Genomic DNA, 6,000 nt, shown 5'->3' on the forward strand with positions numbered 1-6,000 from the left:
AAGCAGGGAGAGAGAGAAGGAGAGGAAGAAGGAGAAGTTACAGACTGCTTCGCCTAAGAGGGGGCACAGAACTGGGTTGTCACATGAAAGGAAGGCTATTACAGGTCAAGTGACTAACATGTGTAAGGCCTGGAGAACAAGAGAATGCTTCAGTACGTAGTTTCTAAATCATCCAAAGTTCAATCATGTTCAGTATACTGGTAACGTCGAATGAACGGATTTTACTTGTGTAGAATTTTTAAATAGTAGTATTCCCAGATAAAGAGATTTTTTTTTTAATTTTTATTTTTTTCAGCATAACAGTATTCATTATTTTTGCACCACACCCAGTGCTCCATGCAATCCGTGCCCTCTACAATACCCACCACCTGGTGCCCCCAACCTCCCACCCCCCACCCCTTCAAAATTCTCAGATCGTTTTTCAGAGTCCATAGTCTCTCATGGTTCACCTCCCCTTCCAATTTCCCTCAACTCCCTTCTCCTCTCCATCTCCCCTTGTCTTCCATGCTATTTGTTATGCTCCACAAATAAGTGAAACCATATGATAATTGACTCTCTCTGCTTGACTTATTTCACTCAGCATAATCTCTTCCGGTCCCGTCCATGTTGCTACAAAACTTGGGGATTCATCCTTTCTTTCTTTTTTTTTTTTTTTTACAGCTTTATAAACATATATTTTTATCCCCAGGGGTACAGGTCTGCGAATTGCCAGGTTTACACACTTCACAACACTCACCATAGCACCTACCCTCCCCGATATCCATAACCCCACCCCCTCTCCCAATCCCCTCCCCCCATCAACCCTCAGTTTGTTTTGTGAGATTAAGAGTCACTTATGGTTTGTCTCCCTCCCAATGCCATCTTGTTTCATTTACTCTTCTCCTACCCCCTCAACCCCCCATGTTGCATCTCCTCTCCCTCATATCAGGGAGATCATATGATAGTTGTCTTTCTCCGATTGACTTATTTCGCTAAGCATGATACCCTCTAGTTCCATCCAAGTCGTTGCAAATGGCAAGATTTCATTTCTTTTGATGGCTGCATAGTATTCCATTGTGTATATATACCACATCTTCTTTATCCATTCGTCTGTAGATGGACATCTAGGTTCTTTCCATAGTTTGGCTATTGTAGACATTGCTGCTATAAACATTCGGGTGCACGTGCCCCTTCAGATCACTATGTTTGTATCTTTAGGGCAAATACCCAGCAGTGCAATTGCAGGGTCATAGGGTAGTTCTATTTTCAACATTTTGAGGAACCTCCATGCTGTTTTCCAGAGTGGTTGCACCAGCTTGCATTCCCACCAACAGTGTAGGAGGGTTCCCCTTTCTCCGCATCCTCGCCAGCATCTGTCATTTCCTGACTTGTTAATTTTAGCCATTCTGACTGGTGTGAGGTGATATCTCATGGTGGTTTTGATTTGTATTTCCCTGATGCCAAGTGATATGGAGCACTTTTTCATGTGTCTGTTGGCCATCTGGATGTCTTCTTTGCAGAAATGTCTGTTCATGTCCTCTGCCCATTTCTTGATTGGATTATTTGTTCTTTGGGTGTTGAGTTTGCTAAGTTCTTTATAGATTTTGGACACTAGCCCTTTATCTGATATGTCATTTGCAAATATCTTCTCCCATTCTGTCAGTTGTCTTTTGGTTTTGTTAACTGTTTCCTTTGCTGTGCAAAAGCTTTTGATTTTGATAAAATCCCAAAAGTTCATTTTTGCCCTTGCTTCCCTTGCCTTTGGTGATGTTCCTAGGAAGAGGTTGCTGCGGCTGACGTCGAAGAGGTTGCTGCCTGTGTTCTCCTCAAGGATTTTGATGGATTCCTTTCTCACATTGAGATCCTTCATCCATTTTGAGTCTATTTTCGTGTGTGGTGTAAGGAAATGATCCAATTTCATTTTTTTGCATGTGGCTGTCCAATTTTTCCAACACCATTTATTGAAGAGGCTGTCTTTTTTCCATTGGACATTCTTTCCTGCTTTGTCGAAGATGAGTTGACCATAGAGTTGAGGGTCCATTTCTGGGCTCTCTATTCTGTTCCATTGATCTATGTGTCTGTTTTTGTGCCAGTACCATGCTGTCTTGATGATGACAGCTTTGTAATAGAGCTTGAAGTCCGGAATTGTGATGCCACCAACTTTGGCTTTCTTTTTCAATATTCCTTTGGCTATTCGAGGTCTTTTCTGGTTCCATATAAATTTTAGGATTATTTGTTCCATTTCTTTGAAAAAAAATGGATGGTACTTTGATAGGAATTGCATTAAATGTGTAGATTGCTTTAGGTAGCATAGACATTTTCACAATATTTATTCTTCCAATCCAGGAGCATGGAACATTTTTCCATTTCTTTGTGTCTTCCTCAATTTCTTTCATGAGTACTTTATAGTTTTCTGAGTATAGATTCTTAGTCTCTTTGGTTAGGTTTATTCCTAGGTATCTTATAGTTTTGGGTGCAATTGTAAATGGGATGGACTCTTTAATTTCTCTTTCTTCTGTCTTGTTGTTGGTGTAGAGAAATGCAACTGATTTCTGTGCATTGATTTTATATCCTGACACTTTACTGAATTCCTGTACAAGTTCTAGCAGTTTTGGAGTGGAGTCTTTTGGGTTTTCCACATAGAGTATCATATCATCTGCAAAGAGTGATAGTTTGACTTCTTCTTTGCCGATTTGGATGCCTTTAATTTCCTTTTGTTGTCTGATTGCTGAGGCTAGGACTTCTAGTACTATGTTGAATAGCAGTGGTGATAACGGACATCCCTGCCGTGTTCCTGACCTTAGCGGAAAAGCTTTCAGTTTTTCTCCATTGAGAATGATATTTGCGGTGGGTTTTTCATAGATGGCTTTGATAATATTGAGGTATGTGCCCTCTATCCCTACACTTTGAAGAGTTTTGATCAGGAAGGGATGCTGTACTTTGTCAAATGCTTTTTCAGCATCTATGGAGAGTATCATATGGTTCTTGCTCTTTCTTTTATTAATGTGTTGTATCACATTGATTGATTTGCGGATGTTGAACCAACCTGGCAGCCCTGGAATAAATCCCACTTGGTCGTGGTGAATAATCCTTTTAATGTACTGTTGAATCCTATTGGCTAGTATTTTGGCGAGAATTTTTGCATCTGTGTTCATCAAGGATATTGGTCTGTAGTTCTCTTTTTTGTTGGGATCCTTGTCTGGTTTTGGGATCAAGGTGATGCTGGCCTCATAAAATGAGTTTGGAAGTTTTCCTTCTATTGCTATTTTTTGGAACAGTTTCAGGAGAATAGGAATTAGTTCTTCTTTAAATGTTTGGTAGAATTCCCCCGGGAAGCCGTCTGGCCCTGGGCTTTTGTTTGTTTGGAGATTTTTGATGACTGTTTCAATCTCCTTACTGCTTATGGGTCTGTTGAGGCTTTCTATTTCTTCCTGGTTCAGTTGTGGTAGTTTATATGTCTCTAGGAATGCATCCATTTCTTCCAGATTGTCAAATTTGTTGGCGTAGAGTTGCTCATAGTATGTTCTTATAATTGTCTGTATTTCTTTGGTGTTCGTTTTGATCTCTCCTCTTTCATTCATGATTTTATTTATTTGGGTCCTTTCTCTTTTCTTTTTGATAAGTCTGGCCAGGGGTTTATCAATCTTATTAATTCTTTCAAAGAACCAGCTCCTAGTTTCGTTGATTTGTTCTATTGTTTTTTTGGTTTCTATTTCATTGATTTCTGCTCTGATCTTTATGATTTCTCTTCTCCTGCTGGGTTTAGGGTTTCTTTCTTGTTCTTTCTCCAGCTCCTTTAGGTGTAGGGTGAGGTTGTGTACCTGAGACCTTTCTTGTTTCTTGAGAAAGGCTTGTACCGCTATATATTTTCCTCTCAGGACTGCCTTTGTTGTGTCCCACAGATTCTGAACTGTTGTGTTTTCATTATCATTTGTTTCCATAAATTTTTTCAATTCTTCTTTAATTTCCTGGTTGACCCATTCATTCTTTAGAAGGATGCTGTTTAGTCTCCATGTATTTGGGTTCTTTCCAAATTTCCTCTTGTGATTGAGTTCTAGCTTTAGAGCATTGTGGTCTGAAAATATGCAGGGAATGATCCCAATCTTTTGATACTGGTTGAGACTTGATTTAGGACCAAGAATGTGATCTATTCTCGAGAATGTTCCATGTGCACTAGAGAAGAATGTGTATTCTGTTGCTTTGGGATGAAATGTTCTGAATAGATCTGTGATGTCCATCTGGTCCAGTGTGTCATTTAAGGCCTTGATTTCCTTGTTGATCTTTTGCTTGGATGATCTGTCCATTTCAGTGAGGGGAGTGTTAAAATCCCCTACTATTATTGTATTCTTGTCGATGTGTTTCTTTGATTTTGTTATTAATTGGTTTATATAGTTGGCTGCTCCCATGTTAGGGGCATAGATATTTAAAATTGTTAGATCTTCTTGTTGGACAGATCCTTTGAGTATGATATAGTGTCCTTCCTCATCTCTTATTATAGTCTTTGGCTTAAAATCTAATTGATCTGATATAAGGATTGCCACTCCTGCTTTCTTCTGATGTCCATTAGCATGGTAAATTCTTTTCCACCCCCTCACTTTAAACCTGGAGGTGTCTTCGGGTTTAAGATGAGTTTCTTGTAGGCAACATATAGATGGGTTTTGTTTTTTTATCCATTCTGATACCCTGTGTCTTTTGATTGGGGCATTTAGCCCATTAACATTCAGGGTAAGTATTGAGAGATATGAATTTAGTGCCATTGTATTGCCTGTAAGGTGACTGTTATTGTATATTGTCTCTGTTTCTTTCTGATCTACTATTTTTAGGGTCTCTCTTTGCTTAGAGGACCCCTTTCAATATTTCCTGTAGAGCTGGTTTGGTATTTGCAAATTCTTTCAGTTTTTGTTTGTCCTGGAAGCTTTTAATCTCTCCTTCTATTTTCAATGATAGCCTAGCTGGATATAGTATTCTTGGCTGCATGTTTTTCTCATTTAGTACTCTGAATATATCATGCCAGCTCTTTCTGGCCTGCCAGGTCTCTGTGGATAAGTCTGCTGCCAATCTAATATTTTTACCATTGTACGTTACAGACTTCTTTTCCCGGGCTGCTTTCAGGATCTTTTCTTTGTCACTAAGACTTGTCAATTTTACTATTAGGTGACGGGGTGTGGACCTATTCTTATTGATTTTGAGGGGGGTTCTCTGAACCTCCTGGATTTTGATGCTTGTTCCCTTTGCCATATTGGGAAATTCTCTCCAATAATTCTCTCCAATATACCTTCTGCTCCCCTCTCCGTTTCCTCTTCTTCTGGAATCCCAATTATTCTAATGTTGTTTCGTCTTATGGTGTCACTTATCTCTCGAATTCTCCCCTCGTGGTCCAGTAGCTGTTTGTCCCTCTTTTGCTCATCTTCTTTATTCTCTGTCATTTGGTCTTCTATATCGCTAATTCTTTCTTCTGCCTCATTTATCCTAGCAGTGAGAGCCTCCATTTTTGATTGCACCTCATTAATAGCTTTTTTGATTTCAACTTGGTTAGATTTTAGTTCTTTTATTTCTCCAGAAAGGGCTTTTATATCTCCCGAGAGGGTTGCTTTAATATCTTCCATGCCTTTTTCAAGCCCAGCTATAACCTTGAGAATCATCATTCTGAACTCTATATCTGACATATTACCAATGTCTGTATTGATTAGGTCCCTAGCCTTTGGTACTGCCTCTTGTTCTTTTTTTTGTTGTGAATTTTTCTGCCTTGTCATTTTGTCCAGATAAGAGTTTATGAAGGAGCAAGTAAAATACTAAAAGGGTGGCAACAACCCCAGGAAAATATGCTTTAGCCAAATCAGAAGAGATCCCGAATTGTGAGGGGGGAGAAAGGGGATAAAAAGGGGTTCAGAAAGAAAGAAAAAAAAACTATTAAAAAAAAGAAAGCCGATAAAGAAAAAATATAAAAAGAGGAAAAATATATATATATTATATAAACTATTTAAAAAACGTTAAAAAAAGAAAACGGTAAAAGTTAAAAAA

The sequence above is a fragment of the Lutra lutra genome, chromosome 8 (genome assembly GCF_902655055.1).
Source record: "Lutra lutra chromosome 8, mLutLut1.2, whole genome shotgun sequence".
In the NCBI taxonomy this organism is placed as follows: domain Eukaryota; kingdom Metazoa; phylum Chordata; class Mammalia; order Carnivora; family Mustelidae; genus Lutra; species Lutra lutra.